The sequence below is a fragment of the Suricata suricatta genome, chromosome 1 (genome assembly GCF_006229205.1).
Source record: "Suricata suricatta isolate VVHF042 chromosome 1, meerkat_22Aug2017_6uvM2_HiC, whole genome shotgun sequence".
In the NCBI taxonomy this organism is placed as follows: Eukaryota; Metazoa; Chordata; class Mammalia; order Carnivora; family Herpestidae; genus Suricata; species Suricata suricatta.
The window spans coordinates 13,405,055-13,432,649 of NC_043700.1; the positions used below are offsets into that span (position 1 = coordinate 13,405,055).

A 27,595-nucleotide genomic window follows, 5' to 3' on the forward strand; every position below is an offset into this window, starting at 1 on the left:
GGGCTCCATGCTCTGAGCTAGCTGTCAGCACAAAGCCTGACGCGGGACTCAAGCCCACGAACCACGAGATCATGACCTGAGCCAAAGCCAGGAGCTCAACCAACTGAGCCACCCAGGCGCCCCTAAATTTACCTTTTGAAGAAAATGTTTTCCAGACTGAATCACGAAGCAAAATCCAACCCTATGGGGCACGTAGGAGACATGACTGAAACAGAATTATGCAGGAAGTTTGAAAATAAAGGGATAAGCAAAGATATATCCATAAAAGTAAAACGTATGAAATGGGGTGCTATGTAGAGTGCTTACATTGCTTTGCACATAAAGTACTATGAAAATGATTAAAAACAAAAACAAACAAACAAACAAAACTACCCAAGAGAGCAGGAGTTGAGCTGTTACCAGACAAGAAAGCAGGTGTGCCCAGGAATGGCCCTGCTCAAAAGGAAAGACATTCATTAAACCTTGTCTGGTAACTTATTCCCAAACTGAAAGACAGGAAAATGATTAATCTTTTTCTAAGATAGGAATTCAGATAAATGTACCATGTATTAAGCCGACTTGGAATGGTGTTAGCAATCATTGGCCTGGAACGGAAACAACTTGGCTAATATCACCCATCCACATAGCCATGCATGAATACTAACTACGCTGGTATCAAACTATGGATACTTCGATATTTAGGATTTTCTTTTATTTATTCTAAAAATAGCTCTTTCATCAGTAACTCTTTGATGGTGTTTACCAGGGAAAACAAAATACAAACTCCATCCTAACTTTTTTTCTTCTACTGCGTACAGGAAGAGTTACCGATCTGTTAGCAATTCTATAGCTTTCCCCTATTCATTTCCAGGCTGACTACAGCCTCTGGCCTCACTGCTAGATACTCCAATACAGCTAATTGATGCGGCACCAACACCCCACACACATCAATAAGCACCTGCAAAAAAACAGGCATGAAAACCCCTTCAGTTTCTCCCAATGCTGGAGTTTTCCTAGGTCTTTGGATAGAAAGCCCACACACAGTATTCAAATAGTAAGCACTGTCTTGTATATATCCAAAGCGGTTTTGAATTCATTTCCATCCACACTTCAATATGATCTAATATCACAGAACAATGGTGGGAACGAATAAAAGCAAACTTGGAAAGAAACTGGAGTGTCTAAGACCGATGTTGGGGTACTCTGACTGGTCCAGGTCTGCTAGCTCACACCTGCAGGTCTCTGTTCACAAGACGCCTCCTCAGAGCGGCCTAGGTTTGGCCAATCATCGGTAGAGTAGTTTCTGCCCAACTGCGGTGTCTTTGAAAGGTCTCTGGACCGGAATGCCAGGTGTGGGGGGTGGGGGGCCTGGGGCCTGTAGGATGTCTCTAGGGATTCTACAAGAACCTGTGATCAGAACAAAACATTCGTTCGAATTTTGTGTGCTGTGCAACCTTAGCACTTACAGTGATCGGTTGTCCTATTAATTTTGTTAGCGGTCTCGCCGCCCCTTACGGCAGGGCACAGTGGGACAGTGCTCATTTCGTTGCGTCCATTCTCCGTGTTTGACACTGGCTCTGGGGGTCTGCTGCTAATCTGATAATCGGTAGGCACTACTGCAGGGGGGCAGTGAGGCGAGGGAAGCCCGGAGGCTGCTGACATCAGCTCCCCAATCTCCCCTTACATGCCGTCAACTGACAGTAGCAGCTGAGCCTACGGGTTAGAATATTGAAGTGAAGGGGGCACCTGGGTGGTTCAGTCAGTTAAGCATCCGACTTCGGCTCAGGTCATGATCTCAGGTTTCCTGAGTTCGAGCCCCGCGTCGGGCTCTGTGTGGACAGCTCAGAGCCTGGAGCGTGCTTCAGATTCTGTGTCTCCCTCTCTCTCTGTCCCTCCCCCACTCCCACTCTCTCTCTCAAAAACAAACATAAAAAAAAAGAATATTGCAGTGAAACGTCCTTTCTAAAGAAGGAAGGGTTTAATGAGCTGTGACTTAGCTACCCATTCCTGCTGCTTTGCTGATATAAATGCTGCAAAACAGGTCGGGCCAGTGGAAGTGAGTTACTAATTTTTTGTGCTTGTGATTCTCTTGTTTAGTTTTTTATTATGCCCTTTTGTTTTATATTTGTGTGCTTTCTGTGTGACAGCCTGGTGTAGCTATTTTGTTTTGGAAAATCTATGAGATTGAAGAACATCGGTTTACACCAGAGGACAATTCTAAATAAGGCTAGTAGAACTTTCTGAGCCGTTTCACCACACTAGCGAAATGAAAAATACGCAAAAAGGGAACAACAAAAGTTACATATTAATGGGTTTTCGAGGGGCTGACAATCCAAGATGGCCTCTGTGTATGTTGTCAAACAACTTAAAAATGCAGCAGCAGCTCCAAAAAGAATGAATGGAACTTAACTACAAATCATGGCTGTTTGAAAGGTACTGACAATGTCACAGCACACTGCTGTCTTCACAGAGAGGTGATGAAGTGAGAAAGCGCGTGACAGCGGTTCGGATTTTACAAGAGTAAACTGCATTCAAACAAAGCCCAGGTCACTTGAGTATGTTCTCAGAACTGAAAATCGGGACAAAGGCACATAAATCTGGTCTACAGAGAAATCTAGTTGCTTCGCAGGAGAGTTCCCAACCTGGTTGTCTGAGCTGAAAGGGGACTTCCAAGAGGACTTTGGAGAAAAGAGTAAGACAGATTTTTCTGAGTGCTTTGAAGATAAAGAATGTCGGCAAGCATTTGTCGCATGAACTAGCTGAACAAGCGTCTACCAGGCCCTGGAGAAAATGTTTCGACTTCAAGTTAAAAGGCTCTTGGGTTTATTTTTTTTTTTAATTTTTTAACATTTATTCATTTTTGAGAGAAGAGAGAGACAGTGGGGGAGTGGGGGAGGGGCAGAGAGAGCGGGAGACACAGAGTCCGAAGCAGGCTCCAGAGCCCTACGTGGGTGGGGCTCAAACTCATGAACCCTGAGATCATGACCTGAGCTGAAGGCAGATGCTTAACTGACTGAGCCACCCAGGCACCCATCCCCCCTCATTCTTGGGTTTAAAAAGAAACTGAATTTTTGGAACAATCTCACTGGTAAGGAAAGCCTTGAAATGTTTCCACTGCTGTTTGGCCTTAAGAGTGAGGAAAGATACCAGTACGTCTCAAGTTTTCCTGAAAGCCGCCCAGACGAACCCACGGCACAACAAGTAGAACAATGCTTCCCTCCCTTCCAACGCCACCAAACAGCTGGGGGAGGGAGCCTTTCTCTGAGTCTTTTCTGCTCAGTTTGAACTTGACTTTGAGACAAGACAAAGAATTTTGTCAACCATAGCCTGAGGAGTACACTCTGGATGAAATTCCTGACCTTTTCCTAGACACATTCCGGATTTCTGCAAAAGAAAAGTGTAAGATTTTAATAGATGGAGGCAGAGATGAGAGGAAAGAAAAAGACCAAGTTATGGAGCCAAGAAAGCCTTTACTGGGATCTGCGATTCCCGGGTGAGGTTCCGTGACTCCGGGAGTGGGGAGTCAGGGAAGTGGTGCCTGGTAAGGGAGGGGCGAGGTATTTTATGGGTGAAAGACTTCCAGTAGGTCCTGGGAGGGCAGACCACCAAATAAGGGCACTTTAGGGACGTGGGGGGATGGGATAGGTTGCCTCCTCTGTCAGGGTGATGGGAAGCTGGGGCTTCATGATTGGCTGTTTCAAACTGGCTCGGGAGGTTCCAGGTCTGCAGGTGAGGGGTGGGGGTCCTTGGTGCACAGTGTTTTTCTCCAGCCCACAGCAAAATGGCTGCTCTGTCGCCATCTTAAGGTAACTCTGACAAAAAGTATTCTGCCTCTCATGGGCAAGCATGAAAATTTTCCTGCAATGTTCAACTCGCTTCTTTTATGAGCAAGCTTTTTGTAGCTTAACAAGCATCAAGGACAAGGACAGACAGGTATGGTCCCACTTCAACTGAAAATGCAATCTATGGGTACACGTTTCAAATTCACTCCAGGATCAAGTATTGGCATAAACAAAATAAGCACTGGCTTCTTTTAAAGAAGCAAATTTTAGTCTTCACTTTTAATTTCAAAAATATTTTTAATGCACAAAGAAGCCTATAAGAGATTAAGAAACCAACACATGTCAACAATAATTTTGTTAGCTGTTGTGTTGCTGTGATCTCTTCACTCGATAAGAAAATGTTGTTACAAAGTCTTCTATAAAATTGTGTTCTGGAATCTATTTTTATTAATATTGCTTTGACTTCTGGTTTTCATGGCTTTGCTATTCAACATTAATTAAAATTTTTAAGTTAAAGTCAATCTACTGAGACTACCTTTAAAAAATTAAATCCCAATTTTGGCTTAAGCCAGTTATTTTACTGTGTTTGCTTTATGACTTTTAAAACATTTGTGAAAAAAGAAGAATGGTTTGTCTTAAGAAAGAAAAGCTACATTTAACTATTTTTTAAAAGAACATTTGGCTAAAAAGTAAGTTTTAGTTTTAAAATGGGAGGTTCTGGGGCCCCTGGGTGGCTCCGTCGGTTGTGTCCGACTTCGGCTCAGGTCATGATCTCACAGTTCGTGGGTTCGAGCCCCGGGCAGGCTCTGTGCTGACAGCTCAGAGTCCGGAGCCTGCTTCAGATTCTGTGTCCTCCTCTCATTCTGCCCCTCCTCTACTCATGCTCTGTCTCTATCTCTCAAAAATAAATATATGTTAAAAATTTTTTTAATTAAAAAAATAAAAAATAAAATGGGGACTACTGTTGCACATAGCCATATTATACAATATATGTCATATCTTATTACCCTTTTAGGTAGTAGAGACTTTTAACAAGAGTGGTAGGCCAACTTGTATGAGGTTTAAAAAAATCAAGTATGAAATTTAAAAGAAGGAAAAAATTGTTTATTCTCCCTACATTACTGTTATCCTGTAACACCCTTAACATCTCTTCTGGGGTCGGTCAAACACAGAAGCTCTGTGCTAGGCCAGTAGCATTGCCTGGGAAGGTTAGGCTTGGCGAAATGTCCAGTGACAAGATCTTTGAGCCACCAGGGGGCAGCATTAGGGCACTGATTTCTTAGGGACTAAATAAAAAGAAAGAAAAAGCAGATATACATCTTATTCAACAAATATGTATTCGGCATCCTACGTGCCAAACACCTAAGTAAGGAGTCTACATTTATTGCAGAATGAAATGGTGTTAACAGGCATCAAAAGCAAAGTTGCCTACATCTGATTTTGCCTGTAGTTCAGGTCAATAACATCATCTCTTCCAAATACCCAGGTGAGCCTTTTAATTAATATTGTGTTTTTCTGTTACTTCTCACTTTGAGCCCATTTTTATGTTATTAGTCCCACTTTTGAAAGGATGATAATTCAGGTAAGGCTATGATCATCTCTAAGTGGAACAAAGAGTGTGTCACTTTGGCCTCTCCTTTCTTAAAATTATATGCATCATTATAGACTTTTCTTCTAACAATGTCACTGTAGGAATTTATTCATATTTTTTCCCACTAGGCCTACAAAGCCTACATTATTATTTTTTAATTTTTTTTTATGTTTATTTATTTTTGACAGAGAAAGAGACAAAGAATGAGCAGGGAGGGGAAGGCAGAGTGGGAGACACAGAATCAGAAGCAGACGCCAGGCTCGGAGCTGTCAGCACAGAGCCTGATGCAGGGCTTGAACCCACAAACTGTGAGATCATGACCTGAGCCAAAGTGGGACACGTAACTGACTGAACCACCCAGAATGCCTATATTATTTATCATCTGGTCCTATACAGAATAAGTTTGCCAACCATTGATAAACCCACTATTATCTCTTCCTTGCACAAACTCAAAAGATTCCAGACCATGTATGATCCGGCTTCTGTCTACTTCTTACTTACCATGGCCTCTTTTCCCTTCCTCAAACACATTAAATTCTTCCCCTCTTTAGGGCTTTCACATTTGCTGCACCCTTTTCTTAAAATGCCTTTAAAGGTTCATTCTCATCCTTCCTCATTGTCATATAGTACTCCATTGTATATATACACCACATCTTCCTGATCCATTCATCAGGTGATGGACATTTAGGCTCTTTCCATGATTTGGCTATTGTTGACATTGCTGCTATGAACATTGGGGTACATGTGCTCCTATTTGTAGCAAAGTGGATGGAACTTGAGGGTGTCATGTTAAGCGAAATAAGTCAGGCAGAGAAGGACAGATACCATATGTTTGCATTCATAGGTCTAACAGGAAGAAGAAACCTAACAGAGGACCATGGGGAGGGGAAGGGGAAAGGGATTTGGGGAGAGAGGGACACAAATCATGACAGACTATTGAATACTGAAAATGAACCGAGGGCTGAAGGGGGAGGGAGAGGGGGGAAAGGGGTGATGGTCATGGTGGAGGGGCACTTGTGGGGAAGAGCACTGGGTGTTATATGGAAACCAATTTGACAATAAACTATTGAAAAAAAATAAAGGTTCATTCTCATTCTCTAGGTCTTATCTCAAATATCACTAACCAGAGTGACTATTTCCTACTCCCAGTTATTCCCAATCACAAAATCACCCTCTTTATTTCCTTCTTAATTATCTCAAGTTATTTATCTGTCACGTAGTCATTGTCTGTTTCCTTCGCTGGAATGGAAGCTTCATGAGGCCAGTCACCTACTGCCTTGTTCAACAACAGCTGGTACATAGTAAGCACTTAACAATTTTATCATTGTGCTAAAATACATATAACATGAGATTTACCATTTCGAAGTGTACGATTCAGAGGCGTTAAGTACATTCACATTTTGTGCAGCGTTCACTGCCGTTTATCTCCAGAACTTTGTCACCCCTATCCCTGGCAGCCACCACGTTACTTTCCATCTCTACAAGTTTGACCACTCCAGACAGCACAAATAAATGGGATCATAAAGTGTGTCCTTTTATGACTGGCTTGTCTCACTTAGCGTAATGTCTTCCGGGTTTATCCATCATGGAGGACGCGTCCGACTTTCCATCCTCTTTAAGACGGAACCACACTCCTTTGCGCGTGCGTACCACATCTTGTTTATCCAACCAACCACTAATGAACACTGTAGGAAATTATTAATTAAAAAATAGTCTTATCAACAGTAAACCTTCCCTGGGTCTCTTAAGTTAGACTTAACTGAGCTTTACAATTACAATTAATGTACAGTTAGTATATACTTAGTTCTATATCTAAAGTTCTCACTAGCAAAACCAGGAGAATATTCAGCAACAAACCCATTGGAGAGCATCAGGGTGGGCAGCTTTTTTTTCTTTCAATTTTTTATTATGGAATTTATCACACATACATACAAGTAAACAAAATAATACAATAAACTCCCAGATAATCATCACTCATCTTGACAACTACCAGCTCACTGCCAATCATATTTTGTCTATAATTTCATCTACTTCTCTACTCCCTATATCATTATGAAGCAAATAATTTTGCCTATAAATATTTCAAGTGTTTCCCTAAAACGTAAGGAGAGGGTTTTGATTTCTTGATATTTTTTTTTATGTCTTTTATTTATTTTTGAGAGACAGAGAGAGACAGCGCGAGCAGGGGAGGGTCAGAGAGAGAGGGAGACACAGAATCGGAAGCAGGCTCCAGGCTCTGAGCTAGCTGTCAGCACAGAGCCCGACGCGGGGCTCAAACCCACGAACTGTGAGCTCATGACCTGAGCCGAAGCCGGCCGCTTAACTGACTGAGCCACCCAGGCGCCCCAATTTCTTGATATTTTAATAGGAAGATATTTTTAGCTGACTTTGTTTATGGTGATATCAGATACACGTCTGTAAGTTTGTCATAGATAATTTGATGGAAAGCATTCCTTCATAAAACAACTTTAAATTGAGTATTTTAAAAGGATTTATAAATGTCTGGTTATTTCAAGAATGCTGACCCGGAAGGAAAATACTTGCCACCATTCAGTCACAAACAAAAATTTAAAATGTTGGGCTACAAGGTGACTGTGCTTATTCAGGTGACCGGCACCGAGCAGGGACCTGGACACGACGTCCATGGTTCTCTACTTCCGTGAGTAGAAGAATCATGAAGAGCTCTGTTAAAAAGCAGATTCCAGGGCCCTGCTATTGTAGATTTCTGGTCTAGTAGGACTGGGTGGAGATCTAGAAATATGCATTTCTTTTTTGGTTTTTTTTTTATGCTTATTTATTTATTTATTTTGAGAGAGAGAGTGCACACCTGTGCAGGGGAGGGGCAGAGAGAGAGGGAGAGAGAGAAGCCCAAGCAGGCTCCACACTGTTAGTACAGAGCCTGATGTAGGGCTCGATCCCACACACTGTGACATCATGACCTGAACTGAAATCAACAGTCAGATGCTCAATCCACTGAGCCACCCCAGTGCCCGAAAACATGAATTTCTATTCATTGCTGGAGATAATTCTGCTGGAGGACATCCCAGGCTGCCTAAAAACCCCATTTCTAACTTTAGGACTCATTTGCTAGATGGTTTTGCCATTTAACATTTATGTCTTTTAGTATTCCCTTCAGCAAAATTTTTCAGGCACTGACCAGATAAATGTACCATAATCCAGCATTCCCTCCTTTTAATGTTCCGCTTTGAATGATAGACATTTTCTCCACAAGTTTAGACATGATCGTATATGGGTCTCACTTGTGAGCATCATTAGTCTTCATGGGCTTTGGAAATTTTGTTTACTTGATTGGTTTCCAGAACAACAATCTTGGTAATCAGGATGACATTGGCCTGAGCAATTTACAATATGAATAAGAACATATTATCTGTTTTGGTAATGTTCAGACATTCTTTTGTATCAGACTGTTTATTGTTACAGCAGAAATGAATGCAATTTGACTCGATTTCCTTAATTTAAAAACTGTACCCAAATCAGCAATGCTTTTTATTAATTAATTTATTAGAAAATCATTTTATGCTACCTAATTAAAATTTCAGTGTTGCAGTGATGTAGCCCAGGCAAAAGGAAAACCTGAAAGAATAAGTGGCCTAAACATGAGAAAAATGTAACAGAGGAAAATAAAGACTAAAGGAAAGCTGGATTTTTAATTACGTATATAATCACGTTAAATTGCAGTGGTAAATTGAAAAGGATCAGAATATGCCACCCCAAAATATGCCCCTTTGGGATCAGGGTTATTGTGAACTGATAGCAATGGAGACTTTCTGCCTAAAAACAAGGCATAAATTTTCCTTTATGAAGGTGTCTTCTTCTCTTGTACCAGAAAGGGAGAAATCTTTATCACAGGAGATGTAGACAGCACTGAGATGAGTCGGCATAAACAAAACCATACTAGGGGTGCCTGGGTGGCTCAGTGAGTTAAGTGTCTGACTTCAGCTCAGGTCATGAGCTCATGGTTCTCATGGTTTGTGAGTTCAAGCCCTGTGTTGGGCTCTGTACTGACAGCTCAGAGCCTGGAGCCTGCTTTTGATTCTCTGTCTCTCTTTCTCTCTCTCCGTTCCTCCCTTGCTTGTGGTCTGTTTCTCTCTCTTTCTCAAAAATAAATAAACATTAAAAAAATTCAAAACCACACTAAATAACCCTATCTTCCAGTATTTCCCCCTATATATTTACTTTCCCACAATTTTTGAAATGCTTTTTACTTTGTTTTGTCACTTTTCCACAATTCATTACCTTGGTTAGGATGGTAGATAACCCCCCTTGAAATTAACTACTTCTTTGGATCTTCACTTTATATGAAGGCCACCATGCACATGAAAGAACTGAAATATTGACATCAAATAAAGTTTATATACCTTTTCACTTGTGAATCTTTTTCAGTCTAATTCTCAGGCTCAAGACATGAACCTAATAGTGTAGAGGAAAGTTTCTCCTCCCCTGCATAATTATTTAAGAACTTCATCCACTAGGTATTTGTTCACAGTTTTTCCTCTGACCAGGAATGAACAGGGGGGTAGAGTAGAGAGAACTTTGAAGTTAGACTATTCTGGACTGACATCTTGAATCTACTATTTAATGCATGACCTTGGGCAAGTTATCTAAACTCTGTACCTCAATTTCTTCATCTATAAAACAAAGATGATAAGACCAACCTAATGCAATTGTTGCAAGGGTTAAATAAGATGAAATATGAAAAATAGGTAGCACAAAGTAGTAGAGTTTTGGTAACACTTAGTTTCTCTAAATTTTGATGTGTATCGCTGTTGCTAAAATAGAGATTGTTGGGAAGAGATAAGAGGTTAGGGAGAAGGATGGACAGAATGTGAATCATGAGCTTCTCTTTCTTTTTCTAGCTGGGGCTGCCATTAAAATACCTAGATGTCCCAGTGTATTACCTGACAGTCATGTGCAAAAGACTTTGTAACTAAAAGAGGAATTTGAGAAAAATTCAAGATCCCAAAGCACAGAAGGGAACCACCTACCAATGTGGATATCACTGAATGACTCAGAAGAAGGAAGAGAGAAACGAAGGGAAAGTATCTGCCTGATAATCAATATATGGCAACTCTTTTACCCAGTAATTCTGCTTAAAGCAGTCTCCATTAAGAAAATAACTCAAAATGCATAAAAATAATTAAACACATAGAGTATCATCTCAACTTACGAGACGGAAAAACTAAAAACAACCTGAATGAGCAAAAATTATAAAGCAATTATAGTAGTTTTACAGAATGAAATATTACTTAGCCATTAGAAATAATGCAAAAAACATATACATTATAAAGTCAATTATATATTAAACAAATACATAGATTCATAGATTAAAAAAACTGGAAGGATGAGGGAAACAGTATTAAAAGTATGTAACTTTGAGTGGTAGATTGTAAACATAGGATTTCAACTTTCTTTCAGTGCTGCTTGTTTTTAAAATTTCTACCCTTAACCAATGTCTTTTTTCTTTTTTTTGAGAGAGAGACAGAGACAGAATGAGCGGAGGAAGGGTGGCGGACAGGGAGGGAGAGAGAGAGAATCTTTAGCAAGCTCCATGTCCAGCACAAAGCTGAACACCAGGCTCCATCCCATGAACCTAGTACCATGACCTCTGCTGAAATCACGAGTCAGATGCTCAACCAGCTGAGCCACCCAGGTGCCCCACCATCATTTTTAGAATGTCTCCCTTCTTAAGAAAAACCACCACTGCCACAACAAAGATCATCCAGAAACTATATACATGGGAAATACCTGTAGCGAGGGCATTCTTTGTTATTGATGAAAAGGCGATCGAATCACTTCAGGTTTCAGATCTGTAGGTGGCAAGACGAAAATTTCTGTATGTTAGTTAAAGAGCCGGAGATTTGTGCTTCATCCAGTGGGAGAGGGCCTCCTCTGACTCTCATGGAGAAGGCCTGCAAAAGAGAGTAAATACCCCTTCAGTAGTAGATTTAGATGGACTTGAGCCAAACCAAACCAAACCAATCCAAAAACCCTCAACTGAAGCCTCAGAATTCTGTATCTTAAAGTATGGAAGAGAATCCTAGCTCAGACCTTGAGGGTAACTGCACATTACCATAAAAGACCTTGATATGACTATTAAAGAACATTTGATTTTGAACAGGACTATAGACATATGTTTGGCCATAGAGATTTAAACCTGATAACTACATCAGATGACTTCTCATTCCCTGAACCTGGCAAGAGTTTAAAACTGTTTCTTTCTTGGGGCTTGAGATTCTCTCTCCATCCTTCTGTCCCTCTCCCTCTGTGAGCATTCTCTCTCTCTCTCTCTCTCTCTCTCTCTCTCTCTCTCTCTCTCTCTCTCAAACAACAGACAAACAAACAGAACCCAACAAAAACCAAAAACTGTTTCTTTCAGGTGATTTTATCCTTTCACGACCACTACTAGGAATATATGACTGTATTTCCCACAACTCAGGCAGTGTATTTTTCTTCTGTTGACATTTCTAGCATTCATAGGGTCTTCCATGGTCCACTCCACAGGGACTTTTCTTTTGGGAGCTCCATTGTTCGTCTTGGACAGGATTTTATTTTATTTTTTTAAGTTTATTTATTTTTTTCTTAATCTCTACACCCAATATGGGGCTTGAACTCATGACCCTGAGATCAAGACCTGACTGACATCAACAGTTGGATGCTTAACGATCTTAGCTAACACAGGCACACCAGCATAGAATTGATTCTTACTTTTTAATGCATCCTGACAATCCTTGCCTTTAGAGTGTTTAGCCTATTTACATTTAAAGTAATTATTGATATGAATGAAATTAAAACTATGATTATTTGTTTCATCTATTCCATCTGGGGTTTTTGGTTTTTTTGTTTGTTTGTTTGTTTTTGCTTCCATGTTATTCCTTTCTTGATTTCTTAGGTGTTAGTTGAATAGTTTTTAGAATTCCATTTTAATTTATTAATTTTAGCAAAACGTCTGAAGGTTCTTTTTTTCAATGGTTGTCTTACACATCCTTAAATTTTCAGCGTTTTTAAAGTTAATATTGTACCTCTTTCACATAAAATACAAGAACATTCAACCCCATCTACAACTTTAGTTGTTCTGTGTAACACATCTATCTATCTATCTATCTATCTATCTATCTATCTATCTATCTATATGTAGATAGATAGATATATAAACTCCATTATATGGTTATAAAAGAAATTATGACCAAAAAAAGCCTTTTGTATTTATTTTTCTGGTGCTTTTTATTCCTTCCTGAAGATTTGGGTTTCCATCTAGTATTATTTTCTTCCTGTCTAAATAACTTCATTTAACATTCTTTGTAGTACAGGTCTGCTGGTGACAAATTCTCTTGGTTTTCTTTTAAATAAAACATCTTTAATTTGTCCTCATTCTTGAAGGATACTTTCATTGCATTTCATTTCATCTTGAAGAATATTTTCAGAGAGAGAATTCTGGGTTGACTTTTTCTTTTAGCACTTTAAAGATACCATTTATCTTGATTCTGATGAGAAGTCAGTAGTGGTTCAGATTTCTGTTCCCCTCATGTAATATTTTCTCTGGCTATTTTCAGGTTTTTTCTTGCTTTTGGTTTTCAGCAATTTGACTTTGCTGTACTTGATGTGATTTTCATTATAGCCTGCTTGTGCTTCAGGGAGCTTCTTGAATCTGATTTTATGTCTTTCACCAAACTTGGGGAAATTTCAGCCATGTTTCTTCAAAAAAGTTTCACGACTCATTTTCCCTCTCATTTCCTTCTGGAACTCTACATGTTAGATCTTGTGGTATTATCTTATAGGTCCCTGAGTTATTATTTGTTATCTTACAGTATTGTTTTCCTCTCTGATCTTCAGATTGATTATTTCTATTGATTTCCCTTCAAGTTCACAGATCTTTATTATTAGCTCCACTCTGATCCTAAGGTTATTGAGTGCAGTTTTTATTTCAGATATACTTTTTCAATTCTAGAATTACCTTTTGGGTTTTTTTAAATTTATTTCCTCTTCTGAGATTTCCTACTTTTTCATTCATTTTGAGTATGTTTTATCTTAACTCGTTGAGCATAGTTCTAACAGCTATTTCATTTTTTTCTTCTTTCAAACTTTTACTTAAATTCTAGTTAGTTAACATACAGTGCCATATTGGTTTCAGGAGTATAATTCAGTGATTCATCACTTACATACAATACCCAGTGCTCATCATAACAAGTGACCACCTTGATACCTATCACTTATCTAGCCCATCTCCCACCCACATCCCTCCAACAACCCTCAGTTTGATCTCTATCTTTAAGAGTCTTTCATGGTTTGATTCTCTCCCCTCCCCAACCCATCCCACCTGCATATGTTTATCTGTTTTGTTTCTTAAGTTCCACATATGAGTAAAATCATATGATATTTGCCTTTCTCTGACTGAGTTATTTCACTTAGCATAATACACTCTAGCTCTGTCTACGTGATTGCATCTGGTAAGGTTTTATGCTTTTTGATGGTTGAGTAATAGTATATATATATATACACCACATTTTCTTTAACCACTCATCAGTTAATGGACATTTAGCCTCTTTCCATTGATACTGCTGCTTATATACATTGGGGTGCATATATCCCTTTGAATCTGTAGTTTTGTATCCTTTGGGCAAACACCTAATAGTGCATTGCTGGGTCATGGGGTAGTTCTATTTTTAACTTTTTGAGGCACCTCCATACTATTTTCCCATGGCTGCACCAGTTTGTGTTCTCATCAACAGTGAAAGAGGGTCCCCCTGTCTCTGCATTCTCACCAACACCTCTTTCTTCTTATGTTGTTAATTTTACCCATACAGACAGGTATGAGGTGGTATCTCATCGTGGTTTTGATTTATATTTCCCTGATGACGAGTGATGTTGAGCATACATTCATGTATAAGCCATCTAGATGTCTTCTTTGAGAAAATGTCTATTCATGTTTCCTGCTCATTTCTTAACTGGATTATTTTGGAGGGGGATGGTGAGTTTGCTAAATTCTTTATAGATTTTGGATACTAACCCTTAATCTGATATGTAATTTGCAAATATCTTCTCCCATTCCACAGGCTGCCTTTTAGTTTTGTTGTTTCCTTCCCTGTGCAGAAGCTTTTTCTTTTGCTGAAGTCCCAATAGTTCCCAGTAGCTCATTTTTGCTTTTGTTTCCCTTGCCTCTGGTGACATGTCTAGTAAGAACTTGCTGCAGCTGAGGTCAAAGAGGTTGCTGCCTGCATTCTCCTTTAGGGTTTTGATGGTTTCCTGCCTCACATTTAGGTCTTTCATCCATTTTGAATTTACTTTTGTATGTGGTGTAACAAAGTGGTCCAGTTTCATTCTTTTGCGTGTTGCTATTCAGTTTTCCCATCGCCATTTGTTGAAGACATTGTCTTTTTTTCCATTGGATACTCTTTCCTGCTTTGTCAAACATTAATTGACCATATATAGCTGTGGGTCCATTTTTGTGTTTTCTATTCTCTTCCATTGATCTATGTGTCTGCTTTTGTGCCAGTACTGTACTGTCTTGGTGACTATGACCTTATAAAATATAGCTTGAAATATGGAATCGTGATGGCTCTCCAGTTTTGTTTTCCTTTGTCTGGGGATTGCTTTGGCTATTTGGTGTCTTTTGCCATACACATTTTAGGATTATTTGTTCTAGTTCTGTGAAAAACACTGGTGGCATTTTGATGGAGATTGCTTTAAAATGTGTAGTTTGTTTTGGGTGGTATAGACACTGTAACAATGTTTGTTCTTCCAATCCATGAGCACGGAATGCTTTTCAATTTCTTTATGTCCTCTTCAATTTCATTCATATGTGTTCTATAGTTTTCAGAGTATACTAATAGTTGTTTTAAAATCCCTGTCTCTAATTCCAACATCTAGTTCATTTTGGAGCTGATCTCCATGGATTGACTTTTGGGTCACGTTTTCTTATTCCTTATTATATCTCATAATTTTATATACTATACTGGACATAGTGAATGATGTACTTTAGAGATGTTTGGTTCTGTTATAGTTCTCTAAAGACCAGTAATTTGTTTGTTTCAGCAGGCAGTTAACTTTGCTTAAAATCAAACTCTAACTCAGTGCAGTTCTTTTAGCCATATCTGGGCTGCTTGGAGTCCACCCTGTACATGTGTAGTCTAGTTGTTAGCTAGAGATTTGGGAAGTTTCTGCAGAAACTTTAAGTCTCCTCTCTCTGGCTCTCTCCTTTCTGGAAACTCTCTCCCGCAGTTTCCAATATGGTCTGTTTTAATGGGCTCCTTTTCATCTCATTGGTAAGGGAAGGGAAGAACCCACACCCTATGTTTATGGGAATCACCTAACACATGACACCCAGCACTGGCCAGATAAGATCAACAGTAACTTTCTAGTCACATATACTCACAGCCTGATTGGAGGATACCAAACCCACTGGAGGGCCAGGTGGAAGTTACACTCGGGAGTGAATAACCAGGCACTGGGGGAGACAGGTTTTGTAAGATCAAAAGGATGAGGTAGCCCCTAGGTCCCATGCAAGGATGTGATTGGCTTGCTTGAATAATTCCACAAGCTTGTAGGGATTATCTGGTTTCTAAGACAAAGGAGGGTTATTTGATTAGGGGACCTTATCCACAGGAGCAGAGTGGGAACGTGAACTCGGACATAGGCCATTCAAGACACTCCTGATTTTACCAAGGTAGTATATGAGGCAGAACTCAAACAACTGCTACATAAAATATCTTAATTTAGTACAAATTTTGATTCCACACAAAAAGTTCAGTCAGACCTGAGTTGGACTCAGTACTTACCAGATAAAACCCAGAAAAGTTTATTTTACATTTTTTATATACTACTGAAGTATACATGGGGGGAAAGACAAAAGCTACTATTTGACAAACTGGTCTGATATTTCTTCTTAACTAGGCATCATCTTCCATAAATCTTGACTGACTCTACCAATGTTAGTGTTTTAATTTGCCTTCCTTCTACATTTATCTTTAATTTGCTTTATTTATATTTATACCAACACTCTGTGTCCTATATCCCTATAGAGACTATAAATACCTCCTGGACACGAGCCAAAGACTTGATTTAGTTTAAATCCACACATACAGATACAAACTTTCATCTGTTAATTTTTGTTTTTTCAGTAAATCCTACCAAGACTTGGATGGACAAATTGGGTTTTAAATTTCCTCAGCACTTTGTGTATTTGCACTCCCAGAAGGACTCACATGACTCAAGAGCATGTTATATAAATGACTAAAATTTATTACAGCAAATGACAGAGATCAAACACAACAGGAAGAAGATCTGTTGGTGAAGTCCAGAGAGGTTCAGCATAAACTTCCAAGGTCCTTTGTCTGAAACTATACAAGAATTCTCTCTCTCTCCCTCTCTCTCGAAATTATAGGCATCTGTAGAATATCTCTGCCCCTGGAAACCCATCTGAGGTTCAGGACCCAAAGTTTTTATGGGGGCTTGTTAATATACATATATTCTGCTATGCAGTCAGCCATACTCAGGACACCAATGAAACCGAGTGCACACGTTTATGCAAAGCAACGTGACAAGCCACTATGGCGTGATCTACTGCTCCAGGTGTATGTAACAAAACCATCATCATTAACACAAAAACACTCCAAGGCCAAATTCCCAGGGTTGGCCAAGGGCCAATAATGGTGCCCTTGGAGATATGCAAGGAATAAGCAAATATCTGCTGCATTGAATTTTTCCTCACAGGGGTCTGTATACATCCTTGATATCACCTTTTATCAATTCCTGGCTTACAAATAGAAATAATACAAAGCTAAGTCATATGGGAAGATATTTTTAAGACTACTGTATCTCTAAATCATTTCCTCTAGTCTCTCTGCCCTTCCCAACACATTCCCAGCCTCCAATTTCTATAGCTGGCTGTTCTTTACAAACAATCAAGCTATTTATAGGAAGCAATAGTTTATGCTTTTTGGAAGATGAGGCCTAAGGTCGATAGAGCCCAAAGATGTAAAAACTACAATTATATCCTGGTATGATTTAAATTTATATCTTTCCCCCATGAATCTGCTTTACCTCCTGGATTTCTATTTCACATAGTATTGCCAGGATCTGCTTATGGCCCAAGCCAAATTTCTAGATGACTTTTCTCCCATACACTAAATATAGTCACTAAAGTCAGGTGATAATACCTCCTAGAAGTTTCCTGAATCTATTTCATTCTTTCCTTATGACCTCATTTCCCAGTTAATTGCTTCCTTCATGCTTCCCCTTCCCTCTCACTATGAGCCATTAGTCATTAGAGGAGGATTGTCACTCCAATTCTTTTCTAGAAAGCAACAATCTATACCTTGAAGATAACTTTCTGAAGAATGTCTCTTCTGTAAGGTCACTATGCTCAATTGTTTTCCTGTATGTTATATATCTCCTAATATCTATTTTATTGGGAAAAAATAATTTATATCCCAAATTGAAAACTATGTCCTGTGGGATGTAATTAATTTCCTGGGAGTTCTTTGAGTCATGCAACAGAACAAATAAGAGCTGCTTCCTGTATCCTCTCTTGGCTTTATGACATCTGGACTCTTCTTCCAATCTTTTTCCTTTCATCTGCTATGTTCAGCGTCTTCTTCATTAGATGCTTCTGTTACATTCCAACCCCACAGAGAAGACCACAGCTCAAGGGAAGGACTCCTTCTTGGGTAGATACATTTCACAGGACCCTTCTGAGGTCATAGGATGAAGCTACAGATGGCATTAATATATAACATCAACCTGAATATGAATTTTCAAACATTCAATTCATAAAAATTATTTAAAAAATTTATCCCACCTTAACATAAAGTACTCAAAGGACATACAGAAATTTAAAAAGCTCTTAAGAAGTTGAGAACTAGGGGCGTCTGGGTGGCTCAGTCGGTTGAGCATCCGCCTTCGGCACAGGTCATGATCTCACAGTTCATGGGTTTGAGCCCCGTGTTGGGCTTTGTGCTGACAGCTCAGAATCTGGAGCCTGCCTCTGATTCTGTGTCTCCCCCTCTGTCCCTCCCCATGCTCAGGTTCTCTCTCTCTGTGTCTCTCAAAAATAAACATTAAAAGAAAAAGTTTTAAAAATGAAGTGGAGGGTGATACTGAATGAGAAAAAGATTATATGGAACATCTTTTAAACTGCTAAAAAAAAACCTTCAAAAAATTGGTTTCTGATGCAAAACTGTCTGGATTAGTTTCTAAAGCGGGAAGTCTTTAAAAGTTTCTAATTTACCATTGTATTTCTTAGTTTTAATTTACATAATGACGTATGTGTAATTAGAATGCTAGTATGCCAAATGCAGATGATACTAACCATGGTGATAGAAACATTCTCATAAAAGTGAACTGAATCTAAATATTTAAATTACGTGCTCCTTTCCTAGGAGGTAGTATACATATGCATTTCATTATTCCAGAATGTACAGAAATGGTGGGTTTTCTTTTGCTTTTATGTTTAAAATAAATGTTTAAAAATAAAATTTAGATTTTATTAAAGTAATACATGTATCAAAAAATTAAATGCATTGCATAATGCATAAACTTGTCTGAAGCCCTACATGTATACCTGAAACCTATGTGACATTGTGTCCTTTATATTCTAATAACAAAACTTTTAATTAAATGTGCAAAATGGTATTTGTGAGAAGTGTCTCTCCAACTCCAGATTCCCCAGGCCCTAAATTAGAGGCTATTATTCTCAGTAAATATTGCTGATAGGTTTTCCATAGATATTTACCTTACTATAAAAAGTTAGGGATATTCTAAAGATAATACCATATAAGGAAGTCACTAGATTCCTTTGAAATGATTTTGGAATCAACATGCCAATTTTCAAAGAGTAAGTTAGAGAGACTATTAGCCCAACCCTATATTACAACTGTGTTTTTCATTACACATAAAAGAATCACAACTATTTTCCATAGATACAATTTACATATCATGGTCCCTAAAATTTAATGCTAATGTACCACCACCATTAATGACTTAAATAATCATTCCTTTCTTTGATTCTTCTACTTGCCTGTAACAGAAAGCTTTAAAAAAAAAAATATATATATATATGTATATATATATTTAGGTTTATTTATTTATTTAGAGAGAGAGAAAGAGAGAGAAAAGAGACAGCGTGTGAGCAGGGGAGGAGCAGAGAGAGAGTCCCACACAGGTTCCACGCTCTCAGCGAAGAGTTCGATGCGGGGCTCCATCTCATGAACTGTGAGATCAAGACTTGAGCCAAAATCAAGAGTTGGATGCTCAATCGGCTGAGCCACCCAGGTGCTCCCAGAAAGCTTTTTAGCCTCTAATGTTTTCCACTCAAATTTTCCCTCCATCTTTTATATCTTTGACTTTTTATGATTCTAATTCTAGTGCTTACGTAAGCCAGATACCAGAAGAAAACAATTCCACTGTCACTTGGGGGCATTTCTTCAGAGTTTTCTGCCTGATGATGGCATTTCTGTGACCACAGGATATCATGCTAAAGCATCTGGAATGCGCCGCAGTTCGAACAAGCAAACGAGAGCACAGCTAGGCTGCAGTTAGATAAGAAGGAGCACGAGCTGTTTTCTCAAGCAGAGCAAGACACTTGAGGCCATTCTCAGAAATGAAAGAAAATCAGAGAAGATTTTTTTGTATTAAATAAATATTTTCAAAACGTGTACCTCTTATTTTATCGAACTGGCACATTGCAAATTACTTACAGGAAAACAAGGTTTAAGTCCAATATTCCAGAAACACATACATTGTATAAAGTGAGATCTATACTGGTTCCCATATATAAAGGAGTCAGACAGTAGCGGGGGGAGTGAAATAAAGGAGATTGAAAGGTACAAACTTCCAGTTATAAAATAATTCACAAACATGAAAAGTACAGCATAGAGGACGTTGTCAAAAATATTGTAATAACATGGGGTGGCGGATGGTGACTACACTTATGGTGGCGAACGCTGAGTAACCTATAGGACTGTGGAATCAGTGTTGTACCTCTGAAACTAATGTCACACTATGTTAATTATACTTCACTAAAAAATAAAATAAAATGCCTGCCTCCCCCAAAAAAGAGCCGGAGAGCCTCGATTTATGAAAATAAAACTGGAGAGGTGATTTTTAAAACATTGTCACCCTCAGAAATCAATGTTACCAAAAAGCTGGATTAAATTAACCATGACAAGAGTGATTAATGTAACAAGAGCTCCAATAAAGCCTCATTAAATAATCAATTAGAAATAAGTCACAGGGATAAAAAGTACAACAAAGGGGAGACAGTCAATAATAATATAATAACTTTGTATGGTGACAGATAGTAACTACACTTTTCACGTTAAGGACTGTCTAATGTGCCTAATACTTCTGTGGAACCACTATGCTATACACCTGAAACTAATATAACAGTGTATGCATACTTCAATTTAAAAAAAGATGGAAATAACAATGAAAAAAAATTAAATTAATAGGGTTAAAAACCTGTTAAAAATATATTCCATCCTTCTTAAAAAAAAAAAAAAAAAGAGAAAAACCAATCAGTTAGAATAATTTAAAAGGAACAAAGAGGGGCACCTGGGTGGATCAGTTGCTTAAGTGTCTGACTTTGGCTCAGGGCATGATCTCATGGTTCGTGGGTTGGAGTCCTGCACCAGGTTCTTTGCTGACAGCGCAGAGCTTGGAGCCGGTTTCAGATTCTGTGTCTCCATCTCTCTCTGCCTTTCACCCACTCGTGCTCTGTCTCTCTCTGTCTCAAAAATAAATAAACTATATAAAAAAATAAAATAAAAGGAACTAAGACATAAAGAAATCAGCAAAAATCTCCTGGCCAACAGTATTAGTTTTATTCATAAAAGAGCAGAGCATCCTGGGGTACCTTGGTGGCTCAGTCAATTAAGCATCCGACTTCAGCTCAGATCATGATCTTTCTTTAAATAATTATTTATTTTTGAAAGAGAGAGTGTAAGCAAGGGAGAGGTAAAGTGAGGGGGCCAGAGAATCCAAAGCAGGCTCTGCACTGACAGCAGGGAGCCCGATGTAGGCCTTGAACTCACAAACCATGAGATCATGACCTGAGCGGGAGATGGAGGCCAGGTGTTCCAAATTTCTGGGTATACACTTATTTCATAAATTGCATGTGACCCTGGGCAAATTAATTAACTCCTCTGGGTCCCCGTATCAACATCTGTACAAAATGTTGGTCTAGAGATGATCCATTACCAGGGATCGTCAACCTCGTCCCCATCACGACAGCCATGATGGTCACGAAAAATTACTGTGAGTAGCAGAGGCTTCCCCAGCTGCTCAGTGAGACTGCGTGTCGTCGCCGTTCTCTTTTCCTGTGATGGGAAATCACTGATCTAAGATTACTTTTTGCTATAAAAAGTCTATGAGTCTAGACTGATCATGAGATTAAAAATAACCATCTGAAATCCTGCAACCTTGAGATGCATTTTTTAAATTTTCTTTTCCTGCATCTAACTTCTGCTTATTGAGCACTGTGCAGGACTCTGATAACAAGAGACATGGTTCCTGAATAAAATGATTATTTTGTGAAGTTCTTAGTAAAAATATATGTTACATATAATATGCGAATTATATGTATAATATATCCATCTAATTTAAAGATAGGGTTTAGTCTATGCTACCACAGCTTTGCAGTTTTTTGTTTGGCTGTCTTAAAGCAGGCTCCCTGCTCAGCATGGGGCTGGAGATGAAGAACTGCTTGCTCTAGTGACTGAGCTAGGCGGGTGTCTCACCACTACTACTTTCAAAACATTCCCTCCCTCCACTTTTCTCTACCCGCTGATGAAATTAATAGGAAAATCTCTATGACAAATTAAGGGTAGCTTCTGACAGGCATTGAGTCAAGTTTTAATCTGAAGCTTTCAAAGAAGGTAAGAAATCAAAGGTTCAGTTTATATGTGATTTGGCTACTCCAAGATTCTGGGCTCTTGCTGGGTTTACAGATTACCTGCAGAAACATTTTAAGATAAGATGGCTCACTATGATAAAGAGGCATCTTCAAGGAACTCTTTGGCAACTCTTACCACACTTACGAATCTATTACAACATTTGAATAGCTTGAACAATTTATACCTATAGTATCAACTATTTAATTTGGGACATAATTTTGAGTTCTACTGGCAAAATTAGACCAGAATTTCAATTTTGAACATATAGTATAAATCTCTTCCCTAAATTTTAAATGCTTTCCCGTTTTTAGGAAGCATAATTGCATAATTCAAACTCCTTCGATACTGTGACCTAGTTCCTCCTCTTGATGTTATAAACAGCTCATGTAACTATGGTAACCACCTAGGGAAAACGGAATGTTTTTCTGGTCAGCGATATGCAAAGTATACCGTACGTGTTATTTTTTTCTGTCTGGGATAACCAAAGTAGATAATATGTGTTTGCTTCTCTTCTTGGCCATGGGAATGATAGTTCATGATATTGAATTTTCTCTTTACTACAGTTTCAGTCATTCATAGTCCCCTCATTTTTTTTTTTTTTTTTTGCTGTGATCATCTTCTGCTGTCTACTGACACAGTCATAACCCATAGTGGGATGGACTGCATACACCCAATTTTAAACCTGTGCTGTCTACCTCATAAACTCAATGTGCAGACCAACACTGCTCAGATTTCTAATGTTCCAGCTCCAGAATCTGGTATTTTCTTCACTTTATCCTTTAGTCCTGGCCAAAGCATTTTCATAAAGCAGAAAACTAATGGAATTACATACTTAGAATCCAAGAAGAGTTATGTCCAATTTGTAGCGATTTTTAATCGATCTTCTTTTTAGCTCTATTTTTTGTTTTTTAAATACAATTAGTGTGTACCACTTATGCAATAAAGCAATTAAAAATACTTTAAAACTGAGCTCAATGGAAACAGACCTTTCTTTATGTTGTTTATTGGCTGCATATTGTACTAATTAATTGATTTAGAGTTTTAGGTTTTTTCAGTACAATTTAAAACGCATCACTGGACCTTCTAGAACAAATTAAATTAATACGAACTCAGATTTATGATTTATTTGCATTAGGTACAATTACATTTCTACAGTGGGCTATCAGCGGTAACCTTTTGATATGAGGATTTTTATTAAAAGTGATTATTTACTTATTTATTTTGAAACAACACGAGTGGGAGACGGGAGAGAGAGAGAAAAAAGACAATCCCAAGCTGGCTCCGTGCTGTTCACGTAGAGCCTGATGTGGGGCTCGACCTCACAAACTCTGAGATCATGATCTGGGCCAAAATCAAGAGGAAGGCTTAACCAACTGAGCCACCCAGGCACCCCTAAAGTGATTTTCTTTTTTCCATTTTTTCGAAGTTTATTTATTTTGAGAGATAGCATGTACGTAAGTGGCTAAAGGGTAGAGAGGTGGGGGTGGGGGGGAAGAATCCCAAGCAGGCTCCTTGCTTGTCAGCTGACCTTGCAGAGCCTGCCAGACAAGGGGTGGGGGTGGGGGTGGGGGGGGTGTCAATCTCAGGAAAACAGGAGATCATGACCTGAGCTGAGATCACAGGTAGGAAGCTTAACCCACCGAGCCACCCAGGAGCCCTAAAGTGATTTTCTTGAATTTCCTTATACTTTTAATAGTGCTTTCTAACTATCCAAATATCCTCCTTAAAAAACACTATTTGCATCACTGAATTAAATAAGTAATTAAGTGCCTCTTACTGGTTTAGAAAAAAAATCTAACCAAATGCAAAGTATTGAACTTGTCTGCATCCTGTTAAACCTGTAAAAAGATATTAATGAGACAATAGGGAAACTTGGACATTTTAATTGTCTGGGTATTAAATGATAGACAATTGTTTCGGTGGTATAATGGAATTGTGGGTATGTTTTTATTTTTAATGTTTATTTATTTTTGAAGGAGAGACAGAGCATGAGCAAGGGAGGCGCAGAGAGAGAGGGAGAATCTGAAGCAGGCTCCAGGCTCTACACTGTCAGCACAGAGCCTAACGCAGGTCTCAAACCCATGAGCCGTGAGATCATGAGCTAAGCTGAAGTCACAGGCTTAACTGACTGAGTCACCCAGATGCTACAGTGAGTATGTTTTAAAAATAATTCTTTTATCCCTCCATATTTAAGGTATTTACAGATAAAATGGACAGTCCAGGAGATAGGAAGGGTAGAAGGCTACAGATGAAATAATATTGGCCATGTATTGATAAATATTCAAGCTGGGTGAACAATGCATTAGGATTTATTGTATTATTACCTCAATTTTTGTGTATGTTTCAAATTTTCCATAACAGAGTTTTAAAAACATTAAGAAGTAGGAAGAAGAAAACCATTTCAAATTTAATTGGCCTGACGTAAGCAATAGCTGACGTTTTCTCAGGAGGTATGTTTAGGAATCCTTCAGAACTATCTGCTAATTTGTTTTTTCTTTTGGGGTTTTTTTGGGGGGCATTTTTTAATGTTTATTTATTTTTGAGAGAAGGAGAGAGGGAGAGAGGGAGATGGAGAGAGGGAGAGAAAGAGAGGGAGGGAGAGAGAGAGCGAGCGAGCACACAAGCTGGGGGGCAGGGGGGAACAGAGGATCCAAAGCAGGCTCAGCACTGTCTGTGCAGAGCCTGATGCAGGGCTCGAGCTCACCAACCATGAGATCATGACCTGAGCCAAAGTCACAGGCTTACCTGAGACACCCAGGCACTGTCCCCTGCTAATTTGCTTTCGATTAGAGTTTGAGGCTATATCCCTCCCCTCTCACAATATAAATCAAGGTTATATGACAAATGTTTAGAGGCATAAACATTTCCCACCAGGGACCTCTTTGATTTCAAAATTACAGGTAATCCCAGACACTTGTACTTACCTGGGGCAGTCGGTTACTTATCTGTTTTAGGGTTACTTAATGGTAGAAAATATTTTGAGGAACAAATAAAATTCCTTTTTGCTTTATCAGAGCATCTGATATCACCAATTAATTTCTTCATTGCAAAGGACTGGGGGACTTTTAGATTTTGCATTTAGCTGAGTAAGGGAACCCAACGTGAAACCCCCCCAAAGTCCAGGTAAGTGATTACTGAGATGACATCATAAATAACCAAAGGTCAAGAATTGAGTGTAGAGAATACGGTGATTTCTTCTTTTTCCCCCAAGTTAGTGCGCTCTCCACATGGTATGCTCTCACAGGTATGGCAGGATATGCCTTTGATTATCAGCTTAGATTGAGGGGGAAAAAAAGCACGTCTGAAATAATTCATTCACACACACACACACACACACACACACCACATGAGAGTGTTTTTTATAGGCTTAGGCCAACACAAGCTCAAAAAAATTACCATTTGGATTTTTGCTTCCTTTCAGCCTGTTCAACAAGTTAGGAAAGCTGAAAACAATGTGTAAATGACTTCCGTGACCACACTCAGTCTTGTTTCCTCCATTCTTGCTCTATGTTCTTGGGCCCAACAGCCTAAGTTATCCCACATCACTGACTTTCTTACTTCTGGTTTCTAACCCCTTGTCCTATCTGCCTGCAGATTACTTCTCAGGCCGAATAACACCCGCAGGTGTCGGACGTGAACAGGAAAATAACAAGGCATCTTGCATTACTTAGGACCTCCAAAAAGACTCGCTGATTCAAAACCAGGAATAGGCAAAAACAGGAGGGTTCAGGTAAGAAGCAGTAAGATTCAATTTTTAACAGTGACTGGCTTTTGACAAGACCTGTCTGCTTCATCTGAAAGGTTTAAAGAATGACAACAGCGAAATCCCTAGACGGTTCTCACAAACTGTACACCACACTGCGCTGCTGGGGTCGGTTTAATATCCGAGTCATCAAAACCACAAAATGCCACAGTATAAATAACACGAGGCAATCTCCGAGTCCCGAGCAAGATTTCTGTTATTTCCAAGACCCCGAATTTCCTGGAGGGCCTTGTTTTTGTCTCAAAGGCAGCATTTCCAGTAGATCGGGTCTAGAATTTTCTTTGCGCATCAATGGTTACTTCTCCTAACAGATGTTTTCAAAGTGCTCTAAATAGGTCGTCGTACAGGTGTACCACCTGCGAACCAACTGGGTAGAAGGAGAATTCCAAGTTTAACACCCACTTACATTTCCTTTTTAGTTCGAAGGTACCGCTCAGAATAGGACTTGTTTCCACAGACATTCCACCAAAACCCTCCGCGTATCCGTTCTATTTACAGCCATTTTTCCCCCTAAAACACCTGTTACCATAGACTCTTGAGAGTCCATCTGGAATTAAAACCAGCTCTCGGCAGGGCGTTTCATTTACCACTACACAAAAATGAAGCCCTAAAGGCGATCACATACATAAGGACGTGGTCCTCATGACAGATCAGGCTTCTCTTCTCCATTCGCTTCTTCCCGACCCCGTGGGTTTCAGTCTTAGGATAAAAAGAGATGAAAGGGGGATGGTGCGCCCCTCCTGCCAGCTGTAAGCCCTCGCCCACGTTTAAAGTCTAAACGTTCTGACACCGGGAGGAGGGGGGAGACTTCTTTTTAAAGGCAGTCCATTGGGCAAACACGTTTCTGGGGGCAGTTGCAGCCTAAACTAAACAGAGGATTCCTGAACGTGGACAAGACCAGCAAGGAACTTCGGCGGCGGCACACGTCCCGCGTCTGAGCAAGGGCGGAAACAGGCTATAGCCAGGAGGGAGGGAGAGTGAGAGGCGAGCGAACTGAAAGAGAAGGACAACGCAGGGGGCACTCGGGAGCTCCGCCTACCTCGGCGACCGGCCCTCCCCGGCACTCCGTGAGCGCGTAAGCCGCGGCGGGAGGAGGGCCGGGGCTCGCGGCAGCGCTGAAGCGGCGGCGGAGCGAGCGGCGGCGGCTCGGCGGGAATTCCGCCGCCGAGCATGCCGGGAGCCGCACCCGCTGCACTCTGGGTCGCGTAGTTCCCGCAGGCCTTACTCCAGGTTGCAGCGAAAAGCAACCGGCTGCCTGCTGTTCTTTTAAGGCCTCGCGAGTTGCCGCTCCAGATCCACCTGATGGGGAGAATATCGGTAATATCGCGCCGAGGGAGCTGGACCAAGGTTCCCCCTCCTTGTGGGAAAGACGAAAGGAAGAACTCCGCCACCTTCCCGCTCAAGTCTCATTCAGACATTGAGCAGAGAGGCGAGCTTGACAGCGCTTCTCCTTTAAGGGGGGGCGGGGCGCAACCTGCCGTTTGGCCGTCCTCCGCACCCTCCCCCGCGGGCCGAGAGTTGACAGACCAATCGCCCGGGTGGCGGAGGGAAGGCGGGAGAATGCGAACCCTTC

At 39.8% G+C, this 27,595-nt stretch overlaps 1 long non-coding RNA gene across 1 annotated transcript; it reads right to left on the minus strand.

The window, feature by feature from the left end:
- Window positions 1-6,715: 6,715 nt before the first annotated feature.
- LOC115287611 lies at window positions 6,716-27,459 on the minus strand. The gene is made up of 3 exons (XR_003906564.1): window positions 27,062-27,459; window positions 11,119-11,282; window positions 6,716-7,037 (listed from the first exon to the last, which is right to left on the minus strand). It is a non-coding gene; the product is annotated as an uncharacterized LOC115287611 (long non-coding RNA).
- Window positions 27,460-27,595: the final 136 nt, after the last annotated feature.